The 15,644-nt window shown below is 38.4% G+C and overlaps 1 long non-coding RNA gene across 2 annotated transcripts; it reads left to right on the top strand.

Annotated features, from left to right (window-relative positions):
- Positions 1-4,393: 4,393 nt before the first annotated feature.
- LOC119499782 lies at positions 4,394-9,932 on the top strand. 2 transcript variants are annotated; one of them, XR_005209441.1, is made up of 4 exons: positions 4,394-4,601; positions 6,011-6,156; positions 7,343-7,408; positions 9,199-9,932. It is a non-coding gene; the product is annotated as an uncharacterized LOC119499782 (long non-coding RNA). The 2 variants fall into 2 exon arrangements; XR_005209440.1 differs by lacking the exon at positions 9,199-9,932 and having other exon boundaries at positions 7,343-7,947.
- Positions 9,933-15,644: the final 5,712 nt, after the last annotated feature.

The raw sequence follows: 15,644 nt of genomic DNA, 5'->3' as shown, positions 1-15,644 counted from the left end.
TTAACCATTCCAAAAAATACATCATATTATGTGTCTGCATTCGCTTGGCGAGTCCTTCAAGACGTCATCACTTTATTTATGTTGACGAAAGTTCTATTCATTAAAGAAAGTTGATTTAATAAAAAAGAAAGACTAATTTAATACACTGAATAACTTTATTCAAATTGAAGATTTTGTTTGAGAATTTGTAATTTATTTTTTGGGTGATGATGTGGGGGGCTGCTCAGCTTTTCATAGATAGTGGTAGGTGGGGGCTTCAAGTAAAATAGGTTGGGAACCACTGATTTAAATGATGTTATCCTAGTGGTTTTGCACTGTAAAATCCACATACAAGGATCAAGTAGTGAACTGACGACATCATCAGGTGACATATAATTAGTGTCGCGTGTGAACTCGCATATTATTTGTGTTTTATTTGAATGCAAGGCTTTGAGCTGCCCAGCTCATTGTGTCGTAGATAATTTACTGCCAACAGAGCAAGATTTTCTCGCTGCTCAGCTTTATGACAGACTTACTCAAATTCACCAACTGCTAAGTACAATAACGTAAAAGTAGCATACAGTAGCCTATATGAAGTCTAGTTCAGGGTGAATATTCCATTTAAACCGTAATAGGCCAATTTCCTGGTCATTAATAATGAAAAGAAAAAGAGAGTGAGCCAACTAAACCCCAAATCTAAAGCCAGCAATAAATTTCACTTTCTGGGCACATTTATGTATTATCATAATTATTCAATATTTTTTCTGGCCTTGAATCAGCCCATCTATTGATCATAGATGGGCTGATTACGTTGCCTTGGAGAAAACTTTAAAGAGAACTTCCTCTCTATATAAATAAATAAAATAAAATGTCAACAATTTGCAGCTTCAGTACTAGTACAGTGGCAAGCAAATCTGAGGGAACTGGGTACAAAATACATTGTTATGTCCATAAAATATATATATATATATCTATGTAAATAGTTCATAATGTACAGCCTTAGTTTGCAGTGTAATGTAATGTGTTTGCTCCTCTCCAGTCTTTGTCTATGAGCAGGTGGGCGCTGGAGCCTGTTGAAGCCTCTAAATGTCAAGCAGTCTTCTTCACCCCCTTACTTCTTTAATCTGTGTATTGCACATGCACACTCTCACACACACACACACACACACATAGCAAACAAACACAAAATCAAAGCTGCCTGAAGGCGGTAGCAAAACTGAGAAGTGTAAAGTCTGAGCAGACCCCAAACTGTATCTTTTCATCTTCAGATCTATTTACCTGCCTGTCAGTTGATTGTTTGTTCCCATCCAGATCGTATCTCTGTTTGACTCACACTTTCAACACAGAGGTGATAACACCTGCTCTCACTTTGTGCTGCTCTTCTGACAGAAAGCCTCTTTCTCAGACGTTCCAGACATTAAGGAAAAAGATCATTTGACAACAAAATATTGAAAAAAAAAAAGATTATTGCATTAATTTAATGTTCCTTAATCTAAATTTTCAGTACTGAGTTAAACAAATGGAAGCTTTTGTTTTGGGAGAATAGAAAGGATTTCTGTCATAATTGTTAGCTGTGTGCCCGTGTCAATATCAAATTGTTAATAATCAATGTTTTCTTGATATGGAGGCCAGACATTGCTCTTTGGTGGACAGTCACCCATCAGAGTAATGCTCGTTCTTCCTCTCACTGAGGGCTAAATCACCACTTCATTAAACAATCTCTCATGTCAACTTGCAGCTTGTGGTTCAACTGAAGATGTGATGTACTATAATTAAATACCCGCTATGTTAAAGAACGTCGGAGGACAGTCTGTGCTTAAGATTGTCAAAGAAATTATTGTTGTATGAAATAATAAAGCACTTTGCTCTTAACATAATAAAGCTATTTGAAACAAGTTAGCAGCTGGCTGTCAGCCAAGTTCTTAGTAATTCACCGTTTTTAAGTGTTCAGTGTGAAGTAAAAAGGTGATCTATTATTTCATGCAATAATAATTTCCTGATTATAAGTGCTTTGGGTCTAGGGTGTGAGATGTGGAAAATGAACTGTTGACTCAGTGTCATGTTTTTGACCCCTCAGTGAAGATGGTGGCACGTGAACCTGCTGGAACTACGCAGTAGTGGAGACTGAGGCCATGACGGGAAGCACACGGTCAGTATGAAACGTTCAAAGTAGTTAATAGAAGTCCTGACATTCTCCTCCTCCTTTTTTGGATGCTGAATGCAATAATTACTATATAGCACATAAATTCACTAACATGTCTTGTATTTTGTCAAACAGGACAGAAACCTCTTGACATTTTCTGCATGCTTTGTATATGAGAATCATTGATGTAATCTCTGTGGCTAATTCAGCCCGAGTGCTGCTATTTTTTTTCTCAGCTCAGGACGGGGGACCGAGACAGCTTTGCGGCTCTGGTTTGCGAGACTTCCTCTGTCGGGTAGGTTCCACTGCCCCTACCACTTCTTCTGCAGATATTGTTAGACAATACAAGAGCTGTTCGGAGGTGTCAAAAGCATTGGACACTACTGCATCCACACCTACACAGACACATTTTACACACTAAGAGATTAAAGCAGCAGTAGGTAGAATTAGAGCAAATATGATTAAAAAAAAGTTATTTTTGTAAAACGGTCACTATATCCTGACAGTAGTGCACGAGACAGGTAATCTGAAAAATATCATGTGCCTTTGTGTCCTCCAGTCTGCAAGATTTCACAGACCGGAGGTAAACAACCAATCAGAGCCGATCTGGAGCCTGCCGTCTCTGGCCAGCTGTCAATCACCCGTGAACTCCGATCAAACGGTCAAACTAGGCAGCGCTGATCAAATATGAATCAATATTCTGTTACTGTAATGCTTATTTCTTGCATAAAATGTTTTCAGAAACATCTTGTAGTGTACTGTTTAGCTGTACAATTAGAAAGTTTGTGACCTGGCAGCCATGTTGTGATCATTTGAGGAAATACCAAGCACCGCCCACCAGCCCGAGCAAACTTTCTAATTTTACAGCTAAACAGTACACGACAAGTTGATTCTGAAAACATTTTATGCGTGAACTAAGCATTACAGTAACAGAATATTGATTCATATTTGATCAGCGCTGCCTAGTTTGACCATTTGATCGCGAGTGATTGACAGTTGCCTCCGTTGAATGAAGAGCCAATAGGAACGCTCTCTCTCTCTGAAATGACCTGTGATTGGCCAAAGTCTCCCGTCACGGGTGAGATTTTTTAAAGCCTGAAAACGGAGCCATGAGGAGGTGCAGAAGTCTAGTTTTTGCTCAGAACACTTGAATTACAATATGCTGAAAGGTTATTATGGATTGTTTGCCCAATGATGCCAAAAATATTCTGCCTACTGCCACTTTAATACAAAAACACACCTCATAGTGTATACTCAATGGATACTGAAGTCTGACAAACATTCAGCCAGGACATGCCACCCTGAAAATATCATGTGAAAAATATGACTGTATGGAAGTATAATGTTTGGCAATGTAATTTCTATATTTGCAGAAAAGGCATTCATTTCCCTACTTATAGTGACCCCATGGATTTTCACTGTAATTTTTAAGAATCAATGTTGCTTCCGTCTGAGCTACAAGTGGCGCAGCCTGTCCTCTGGGTTTCAGGTTACAGCGCAGGGAGCAGTTCCAGATCTTTTTCAGCCGAAGTGTGAATCCACAGCGAGGTTGTGCAACCGCACGCTGACAAGTCCTATTCCTGTTTTTCCTGCCAGGTAGTGCTGGATGTTTGGACTGGCCCTTAAAACTTCACACACACACACCAGCAAAGACATGCGCACACACGCACACACACAACAACAACAACCTACACGCACACACACCCAGTTTGTTTCTGTTACACACCCATATATTAGAAGTCAGTGAGGCTGGTTGAAGCACTGCAGAACTGTGGTATCACTCTCTGTAGCTTTGTCAAGTGTTCGTGCCGCTTGTGTTTGATGTAATGTGAGTAACTGGGAAATTATTGATGCAATGCAGTTACGGATTGGTGAAATGTCAGTGTTGAAACTTTAGAGGTGAGATAGTGGAAGGAGTGGTGCCACTGAGCTTGACGATCTGCGGGGGATACTGAAAACTGGCATGGGTGGTTTTCTTACTACTATGTCTACCCACTTGATGTAAGATGTTCAGCAGTATAGCAGGGCTGCTGTAGTGTTAGCAATGAAATAAAAGCTCCTCAAAATCTTTTCAATTCATGCATATAGTTGCTAAGCAAGTTACATCTGTGTTTACAGTTTTGCATGTTAGCTGGAGGTTAGATTTTTGAGGCCAAGCTTTTGACAACCCGGTGCACAGACACCATAATGTTGGGCAGGTTTGCGGTCAGGGCGCTTAAAAGAGCGAGGTCGCCATATTCATGTGGGGAGGAAGTAGGACTGTGGGGGAACTTCCACTTTCCTTCCTTCGCTTACCCGCGTTATGCAGCCATGTCTGGTGGCGAGGAACTGCACAAAGAGGTAGACGGAGCAGAGAGAGAGGCATTAAGAAAGACTAAAAACAATAATGTGCCTATGCATGTGACCCTAGAAAAAGGCAGCGGTGACGAGAGAGCAAAGGCAGCAAGGGCAAGTTGGGAAAGTAGCAAGATGCTTCTTGGTAAGTCAGACTGAGAGAGTGGGAAAGAGACAATAATAATAGAGAAACTGAGAGGCAGAGAGAGAGAGTGAGAGAGAGAGGGATGAATGCATGAGACACAGGAAGATAGAGAACGTGACAGAAAGAGAGAAAGTGGGGTTTTGTAGAGCAGTGCACACCTGCCGATCAGCTTGAACTGTGAAAATATAACTGGGAAGCGAGATACAGTTTGAGGGCTGTCGTGAAGCAGACAGCCACAGGTTTATTGTAGGAACGTGGCACTGGGATCATGTGGGGATACAGGCACTGCTGGTGGTTTGACATAAATGGATCCACAGCTGCAATGAGCTGAACTGAAAACAGGAAATAAATGTGAACACAAAACCTGTCTGACAAATAAAGAGAAGGAAGTTTCATACAAATCCGTACTATAATAATCTGTATGTGAGCTGTATCATTTCCAAAAATAGATTGTAAATATGTTTTTTTAATAATTTTCACTGTGACTGTGACAAAGGTGCTATTCCTCTGCAGAGTGTTATCAGGTTTTTTTCGGGGGTGGGACCTAAAAGGGGTCGACAGAAGGAGTCATGTTCAAAATGATCACAAGTGATTTAAAGGGCAACCGCATATACTGTAAACCAAAGTGCAAATGTAAATGTCAGCCCTTTATGTTATTCCATTTGCATCACATTCACTGCTGAGTGTGGGCTGCATGGGGAGACACTGCGTGTTGTTGGCCCCTCCCTGTGTTTTTCTGCACTTTATCATCTTTCAACATCAAACTACACTCACTCCACCTCGGTTTGTCTTTATAGTGCGATGACAGAACAATAACACTCAAACTGAAATACAGTTTTTGAATTGTGACACCTTTCTTGTTCCACTTTGTAGTGAAGTTATCAAAACAGTGGGTCACACTCGCTGTCGTTTCTGTGCAGTGATGCTGACGCGTCTGAAAGGTTTGGCATTACTGTACTTCTCAGAAGAGGCCGGGACGATACTGTTACTCAAACTGAAGTGTTGTCACTGCTGGTAATCCTGCAATTGTGATGTAAATGATTTCTCAAATGAAAGAAGGTACTTTGAAAAACACTAAAGCTCAGTGCTGAAAGATACATTATAAAGCAGTTCATGTCTTCAAAAGTATACATTAACACCACGTAGAAGACGGTTGTAGAAGTTTGCAAAATAAGAGCATCGATCAAATAACTCAGCAATAATTAGAGTAGTTTTTACTGTTGATTAATTGCTATTTATTTAGTGGAGAAAGTGCTTCATAGACTCAGACAATCACTATTTCACACGTTCTGCTTGTTCCGCTTGCAACTTAATAGTGAAAGAAAGTATTTAGCAGTTGGTGCGAGTACTTTTGGCACGCTTCTCACCTTTTTGTTCTTCACATGTCAGCACGTTCCTTGTGGTTGCAGGCTCTTGGGTCAAGAGAGCGGTGGAGAAGACTCGGGTGGAAAGACTGACACACTTCTGCCGAGGCCTACCTGGCTGGGCCTCTCTCACAAAAGTTCTCCATGATGTTCGAGTGATTTTAACACCCCCGGGAGAGCCACTTTAAAAGGTAAGTGTGCAAAGGTATCTTCCTGCTTACCAAAACTCTCTCATTTCTTCATTAATTGTCTAACTGTAGCATTATTAATGTCAATATTCTTTATTCTTTGGCAGGTTATATTGGGAACATACGGTATAGGGCTGTAAATTAAATCATTTTCTACATCCTTTTCATCATTATTGTGTTAATCACATCCTTTTTATGAGACCAGAATAATTCTCTCAGTGCAACAAATCAAAAAGAACAGTAATGTATGGTATATGTACATATACTGTATTCTATTCTCAAGTTAAAGTGTCTCTTTAATTATAGTAATCATCATTTAACAGGCATCATGTCAAGTCACCAACATGAATTATGTTTGAGCTCAACATCGGCTTCATGAAAAAGACTTCCTAGAGCATGTGAAGTATTTCCTCAGTCCTGACACTTACTGTAAAGCAGTGTGGTTATGAAAATACGCCGCCTGAGACCAATTTATGCTTGTCATATATTGCTATCTTGCTGGTCAAACTGGTTTAAAAATCAGGCCAATGCTTATTAAGTGGCCTGTTTACGTAAATTCAAACTCACAACTGTGACTTGAATGCAGCGCTGAGTTATCCTCACATGTTTGTTATACTGTATAGGTTCCATGGAAACAGGAAACAGGACAAACTAGCCTGAATGTGAGTTCACATCCAGGTGCTTTGACCGATCTCAGCTTGTCGGCTCTGTAGTTCTCAGGAAGTATAGAGCTCGGACTGTTACATTTCACGCTGGATGGTTTTACCAGAACATATGATGCTGTAAAGCCTGTTTATTTCTGGAACTATTTCACATGAGCAGCCATGTATTCATCCACCGTACAGTGAGTTCAAGCTGCACAGTTCACATTATCTCCAAACAGCTTTACTTTCCGTGGAAACAGGAAAGGGAAGTCCTATTAGTTCAAACAGTGAGCTTTTATTAAGTCTGGTGTCAATTTGTAATGTAAATGTAAAGTACACAAATGTCACTTTAAATTAGTCTTTTTTGATAAAAATCTCACTTTAAGATATTTGTTACTAAAGTCAGGAGGAAACTTTGAAATTAACATATACCGTCTTTTTATTTGCCAGATCTTTATTTTTTAATATAAAGAATTGACTGCTGTATGTGGAGATGAGGATTTCTTATCTCACGTACTCTCCATTTGTCTCTTTTTCTCTCTCAGTCCACACTCCGATACAAGAAACACCAGTGGTGGAAACGACTTTTACTCACATACTTCTACAGTCAGGTATGTGTAGTTTGAGTATTTCCTTTTTCTGCTACTTTGTACTTCTACTCCACTACATTTCACAGGAAAATATTGTACTTTTTACTCCACTACATTTATTTGACAGATACAGTTACTAGTTACAAAAAAAACAAATGTATAATCAGTTTATAAAATGCAATTTGTTAGAATTAAATCAGTGGCTACTCTAGTTTGCCCCTTAAAATGTTCAAATAGTTTCATTTAGATAACTGTTTGAATTCCAAAGAGATCAAATTCTCCAACATTTCACTTACTGTAAAATCAAAGATTAGACAAAAGTCCAAAATGTTAATAGAAATTTGTGTAGCAGAACTTTTTTTTTTCTTTTCTACCCGATTAATCATCTCACGATTTATTTTGTGACCCTGTGGAGTCTGACCTCAGGGTCGGGAACCACTGAACTAAACTACTGATATAATATATAATATAATATAAATATAATAATATGTAACTCGCAAAGCAAGTACTTTTACTTTTGATACTTTAAGTATATTCTGATTATAACACTTCTGTACTTTTGGAGTACTTGGATGAGACTCAAACACAAGTAGACATTTCATATAGTCACATTCGCAAAAAACATTGGATTTTACACGGCTGTGGTGGAAATGAAAGGTACTTGGTACTTTTAGTTAAACCTGCAGTAGGCAGCATATTTTTGGCATCACTGGGCAAAAATTCCATAATAACCTTTCAGCATATTGTAATTCAAGTGTTCTGAGAGATAACTAGGCTTCTGCACCTCCTCATGGCTCTGTTTTCAGGCTTTAACAAAATCACAGATCATTTCAGTGAGAGCATTCCTATTGGCTGTTCATTCAACAGAGGCAGCTGGCAATCACTCGCAAACTCTGATCAAACGGTCAAACTAGGCAGCGCTAATCAAATATGAATCAATATTCTGTTACTGTAATGCTTATTTATCACCTCAAATGTTCTCAGAAACATCTTGTAGTGTACTGTTTGGCTGTAAAATGAGAAAGTTTGCTCCAGCTGGTGGCTGGTGCTTGGTATTTCCTCAACTGATCTCAACATGGCTGCCAGGTCACAAACTTTCTAATTTTACAGCTAAACAGTACACTACAAGATGTTTCTGAAAACATTTGAGGCGAGAAATAGGCATTACAGTAACAGAATATTGATTCAAATTTGATCAGTGCTGCCTAGTTCGACCGTCAGGATATAGTGACCATTATAAAAATAACTTTTTTTAATCATATTTGCTCCATTTCTACCCACTGCAGCTTTAACTTAGAATTTAAATTAATGACATTTGCTTGTAATGGAGTACTTATACATCTTGGTATTGCTACTTTTACATAAGTGAAAGATCTGAGTACTTCTCCCACCACTTACGAACACACACATTCAAAAACGTTATAACAACTTTTTTTTTGTTCCTCTTCTTGCAGTAGTTGTGTGTTAGAGGTCCACTTGTGTTCAACTTCAGAGCCTTTCTCATGCTGCCATCCAGTGGTGACTCGTTGCAATCAAATATAAGTAACCAAACTAAAGCAGCATGTCATCTCTCTGGTTTTTGAATGCAAACAAGATTATATTTACAATTGCTGTTTTTTTTTTCTTTCTAATTATAATTCACATATATTATATTGCCCAGTTTCTGTTTTCGTTCTTATAATTGGGGAGCTTTTGTAGATATTCTGACAGAATTGTCCCCACTTTCTTTTCTGAATTGACCAATTTTATTCTATTCTTTCATATTATATTATATCTATCTGTCTGTCTGTCTTTCTGTCTGTTTTTCATAGACAAACCTCCCACCTCGCCAGCAGTGATGATGACACGTCCATCTCCATCCTGTAGATGGCAGCAGTGTAAAGAAAACCCCCTTCTCTCTCTCCGCTGATGCCTCCCATCCCCATCAACTTAATGGTGCAGTAGCAGAGCCCATTCCAGGCAGCCATTAATAACTTGAGAAAAGTCCTCTCTCTGCCTCGTCCTCGTGTCTCACTTGACATGGTTGGCCTCATTTGAACTTTTGACCCGCCTGTAATTTGCAATGTAAGCTCTCCAATTTACAATACCTTCACAACGGAGCGTGTTAACGATTATTCATCACTGCAGTGCAGGCTTCAGAGAGAGTGTTAGTGTGTGCATGATATAGAGAGAGACTACCAGCTTATAAAGGGACATCAATGTCAAAACGAGTATACACATGTGCACATAACACCTTTCAGCACACACAGAGGCACACTAGACTTTTATTCTTGCGATAATCTCCAACTTGAAACCTTCCAAAAGCGAGAGCAGCACTTTAAAAAAGACAGAAAAGCACAGTCACACACACAGTTGACTGCATCTGAGCTACAGAGACATTAGTGCTGCAGGCTCTGATATGACTGATAATAATGTTTAAAGCCTGGTGTCACTTCAGTGAATCAACAAACATATGAACTCTTGCCCTGCAGTTCCTTTCTCACTAAAGAGAAAAAAAAAAAACTAGAAACACGATGCATCACCCTCACCCTAAAACTGATCTGATGGTTTAGGGGTTTTGAGCAATTCCATCTGAACCCACAGCAGAATGAGCCACCGCTCCACTCGGCGGACGGCGAGCATTCGTCAGCAAACTCTGCAGTGAGATGCAACTCGATGGCAGTCGACGTTTTCCCCTAATGGGAAACAATTACACACTCGGTGGCTTCTTCACTGACTTCTGATGAGACTCATTCACTGAGGAAATGGCCACGTAATCATGTGTGTGTAATGCGCTAACGCTGCTTATTGCTCACTGAGTCAGGCTCGAGTCTGCAGTTGACTCTTTAGCCACCATATGAGTCTGATGAGAGGACAAATGGGAAGGGAAATAGCTGTGAGAGTACAGCACTGAGAAATCCCTCTATTGTCGTGTCACTTTAAATGGGTCCACACAAACAAGTCTCCCATGAAGCCAAATGATTCCTGTTGCTTCCTCTTTCTCAGGAGAGTGACAATGTGAATATATGACACTGGGATAAAGGCACTTTTTGTGATTCATACCCAGCTGGACTGTACTGCACTGATGTTAACTCTAAAACATACCCAGATTACTCTTCCGAGGAGGCATTTGGATTGTTGTTTTTTAGCTTTAGTGATGGAATCTGCCACAAAAACTGTGTTAAAACTCGGATTTACACTGATAGAAGCTTTTTGCTCTTAAATTTGAGCCAATCCCTCAGTAATCCTTCTGTAATTTGAATGATTTTGAGGTGTTAAAACATTAATATGTCATTGATGTCAGGGCAAAGTCTAATCTCACAATTTATTTTTCACATATTTCTTTGGTATATTAAATCGATTTTTTAACACTACAAACTGCTACAGAAAGCTTTATTTTCCCATAAAAATCTGCCTTGTGCACAAGATAATAAGTGATCATTATGAGCCAAGCAACATTTCTGTCAATAACTGTCTTAAAAGACATCAAAAACGTATATTGACATGATGGAAAATCACTGCGTGAGGATTTCATGGCTGAAGCTATTCAACAAGTCTAATGCCATGTAATCCTGAGGGCAATTAGTCACATCACTGTGGCTGCTGATAACAAAGTTATCTATCATTAGCAGCAACAATTATTTTTGAGATAATTGAATTTCCTGTGTGTAAAAACACTACCCGTCTTCATGCTACCGTCTCCACCGATCTGCATTTTGAATTCTTCTGCTGTATGATGAACTAATCTCCTGACGTGAATCGTAAAGCTTCCGGCTTCCTGATCCCCCCATGAGAATTCAGACCGGTTTGTCATACAAATATTCTCATTTAGGCTCCGTTACGCAACGTTTGCTGGTTCTGATCTGGCACGTATCACGTTAGTTATGCATACAAAGCTGATGCAAATAGGACGCAACAGTGTCACTTTTCTTTTGATTGGAGCCAAAGGCGAGTTCCAAAGTGATGGTCCGGAGTATTTGTTGGTTCAGAAGCTGGTAAATTTGTCTAGTTTTAATGAACCACCCATTACCCAACTTTAGCAATTGTGATAATTATGTTGCTCATTAAGGGCAAGTGTATAGGACAAGCATCTATGATTCGCCAGGTTAAGAAAAAAACAATGCATAAATTCAATTAAAATTGAAAAAAAAATGAAACGGAACTTCATGAAAACTAAATTAAATTATTTGTTAAATATATTTATATTTAGTGCATGCAGGTATATTGATATTGATCTAAAAAAATAAATAAAAAGACTGATATACTATGAAGTGTTGTGATAGTCTCTTAGCGCTTTGGTTACCTTCCTAGGACTACTTCAGCATTATCTATCCAACAAACCGTTTTGTTTTGACAATAACAAATGTCTCAAAGTTTTTGCAGCCAAGGCGTCTAAGAAATGTATATGTATGAAAGCAACATTAATCTTCTTTCTCCCTTATTTTTGAAAGATAGGAGCACTTGGAGGCATGAAAGAAGACCTGTGGTGCTATCTGCCATCAGAGGGTATTTTGTGTTAGATGCATATGCTTTGTTCAAAAAGAGACCGTTACTGAATGCTGGCTTTCATGAGTTCGCTGTCATTGGAAATCCTTCTCTTAACCTACTATTTGAAGGACATTGTGTCGTGCAGAAGCAGGCAGAGGTCAGAGGTCAGTGGCTTTTAACTACATAATAGTACGTACCTTTCATTTCCACCACAGCCGTGTAAAATCCAATGTTTTTTGCGAATGTGACTATATGAAATGTCTACTTGTGTTTGAGTCTCATCCAACATAACAGCAGAATAAAACGTCTAAAAAAATGAAGAAATGGTTAACAAAAAGTCTTAAATTGGCAGTGACTAACTAGGGAATCATCAGCACAGGACACGTATTTCCATCTTAAACTTCCTTCATCTCTGCAACATGTGGCTGGGACAGTTTATCATACTGAAGGTTTATCTAAGTGTGGGGGGAGAAGTGCTGTGCTGCAGGGAGAGATTGCCTTTACTCGCACGGCACCAGCAGAGCAAAACAATGTGCCGCATGATAAAGAATTGCTTCATAACTCTCACATTGTGTGTCTGGCATCATTATGAGGCACAATAGCCTCTGGAGGGCCCCGGCTTTTATTGGCGTGCCTCTTGCAGCAGCAAAGTCTCATCCATTAAACAAATCAGGGGGTTATGTATTAGATTAGCTGTACAGCAGGCACCGGGGAACGCCGTGAAGAACACATGAAACCCTCGTCTCATTCCCTCTCATAATCCCCTGGAATAAATTACCTAATTGACAGCATTAGGGTGATACTGTCACAAGATGCCTCTTAAAGCGTGATGTGTAATGAAAATACACAACGTTGCTAAATTGCATTTTTTCGGGTATTAAAAATGATAAACGGCAGGCATTTGGGGCGTATTTAGAGTGAAGCCTTCCCTCGTAGCGTGCGGCCAGATCTCATTTTTCAACGTTTCTTAATAAATTTGTGGTGTCAGTGATATTAAAAGCTCATTTCTGCTGAGGAATATTTAATAAAGCTTCTGTGTGATAGGAAGCCAATGTCACACAGAGAGTCAGGAAACTAGTTGGTGGCAGCTTGGATGGCCCACCCCCCCACTGTGTCACTCCGCTGGTTCTATGACCTACAAGGTGAGGGATGGACTGCCCCCCACTGGTGAAGGGTCAATACTGCAGTGGAGGTTCAAGAAGTGCCCCTCACAGTTCACTGCACTATTCATTCTGCAACCAGGCTGAACCCAAACAGAGCCTTTTGACTTTCTAAAAAGTGAAAACTGTCTGCATCCCATTTTCTTAAAGTGTTTGGTGAAGTTCAGCTCACTGTTCCAGGATCAGAAAAAAGCACCGGGCCAGGCAGTGTGTGTGTGTGTGTGTGAGTGTGTGGGCGAGCGGTATAGCCTCCCTATTGGAAGCAAACAAAAGCCTTGAATGATATCTGGGGAGGGCTGACCTGCTTATAGCTAAAAGAAGGATGTTTATGGACTTGAGGAGATTATTGCTCCGGCAGATACTTTGATGTAATGGGAAATCAAAAGGAAGGTAAATTGCCTCCTCCAGTCATAATAAAGTACAATATAACAACCACTTTCAGAAGAGCATAAATATCAGACTTTTGTCTTTTAAAAGACCCTTTAATGATCAAACTTGCTTGTAATGGTACCTGTTATGGTGCTTACATATTAAATCTTAGTTTACCCTTTTACGCAAGTAAATACTACTTAACTCTAAATATGTTAAAGTAATGAATTTGATAAATAGATCTATTATATATATATATATACATATATATATTTTTATTATTATTATTTGCCTCACTGATAAACTGATAAATAGATATATTATTTATTTATTTAGTTAGTTATTTATTTTCCTCTGATAAAACCGATGAACTCACTGATAAACTGATAAATATATATATTATATGTATTTATTTATTTATTTGCCTCTGATAAACTGATGAACTCAGTGATAAACTGATAAATAGATATATTATATTTATTTATTTATTTATTTGCCTCTGATAAACTGATGAACTCAGTGACAAACTGATAAATAGATATATTATATTTATTTATTTGCCTCTCTGATAAACTGATAAACTCACTGATAAACTGATAAATAGATATATTATATTTATTTATTTGCCTCTCTGATAAACTGATAAACTGATAAAAATATCTATTTTATTTATTTATTTTATATTATTTATTTTTTTATTTTAGATCTATTTTTTTCATTTATTTAGCCTAAGATAAACATTAAAAAGTAGTGTATGCCTTTTCAGACTTTGGACTTTGGTTGCACTTTGTGTTTGTGTGTGTGTGTGTGTGTGTGTGTGTGTGTGTGCGTGTGTGTATGTGTGCGTGTATGCGTGTGTGTGTGTGTGTGTGTGTGTGAGGTGGGTGGGGACATGCAGTCAGAGTGCGTGCTTTCTGTCCAGATGTGTGGACATATTGTCACCCCAGGAGGCGTTCACCCTTCTCCTCTAAGTGCGAAAGCAGGCAGCAGCTGGTTCAGAAAGTAATAACCTTTTGTCACATTGTTTCCCCTGCTTCCATTATCTCACTTATTTTTTTCTGTCGCCGCAAAGTCACTGCTTTCGAACTATTACAAATAGCTCAGTGTGGGCACAATAATATCACTATCTAAAGGTTGCTTTTGACTTTTATTTGTGTCATTTACACTGAGCCACCCCTGGAGAAATGATTAGCCTGGATATGGAGAGATATTGCCTTCAACACTAATGCACTCTGATAACAGAGGAAAAATGAAAATCTTTGCTTAAGATGAAACCATGGAGAGAAAAAAAAGAAAATAATAATGTTGCTGTCAAAATCTTCTCTATCATGTTGTCTTATAAAATGAAGCATCTTTAAAAGGAATTAGAGTCACAGGATCAACTGTAAAAATGACAGCTATAAACCTTGTAATAATATAATGAAATATATTTTAGTACTTGGCATCACTTTCTTTCTTTTTTTATTGTGTTATAAAGTGATTACAAAACAAGTGAAGACATGTGCAGGGACATATATAAAAAAGACAAAAATATATTATACAGAGAAAGACAAATAAAGTACAAAAACAAAACTAAACTAAACTAAAACAACACAAGGGGATAAAAGCAGGTTGAAGAATGTGTGTGTGTGTGTGTGTGTGTGTGTTTGGCATTGAATGAGGCTAGATGGTCATATATGACATATATCTACTCTTAAACACAAACAGACATTATTCCTTTTCATGTGTAGAGCATAGGGGGAACAAAAACAGAACAAAAAGAAAATACATAAGTAAAATATATATATATATAATACAGTATATACACATACTTGGCATCACTTTCACTAATACACTCCCAGAGTACAGTGCAGTTCAATATTAAATCACCTCCAATATGACACTATATCTAATCAATTATGGATGAAATCTTCAAAAATGCACAGGAATAATAATAATAATAATACGTTTATTTATAGAGCACTTTTCAAGCACAAAGCACAAAGTGCTTTCCAAGTAAATTCACATAATGTACAACAGAATACACTGAAACATAAATAATTAAATAAAAAACAATAGAATGGGAAAATAAAGAAACAAGCATATACATATTCATACAGTTACATATGCACATAATATACACATCAGCACACAAGGAAAGCCACCTCTAAGAAGTGATATCCAGCTCCATTTCACCCATTTCCACCTCTCAAATCCTTCTCGCAACCTTCATCTCTCTTCTGTGTTCAGTGTGACAGGTGCAACGGAGAGCGACGCACAAA

Source organism: Sebastes umbrosus, chromosome 13 (genome assembly GCF_015220745.1).
Source record: "Sebastes umbrosus isolate fSebUmb1 chromosome 13, fSebUmb1.pri, whole genome shotgun sequence".
Classification (NCBI taxonomy): domain Eukaryota; kingdom Metazoa; phylum Chordata; class Actinopteri; order Perciformes; family Sebastidae; genus Sebastes; species Sebastes umbrosus.
The sequence above is the reverse complement of the archived record's forward strand: the minus strand, read 5'-3'. Positions and strand labels throughout refer to the sequence as shown.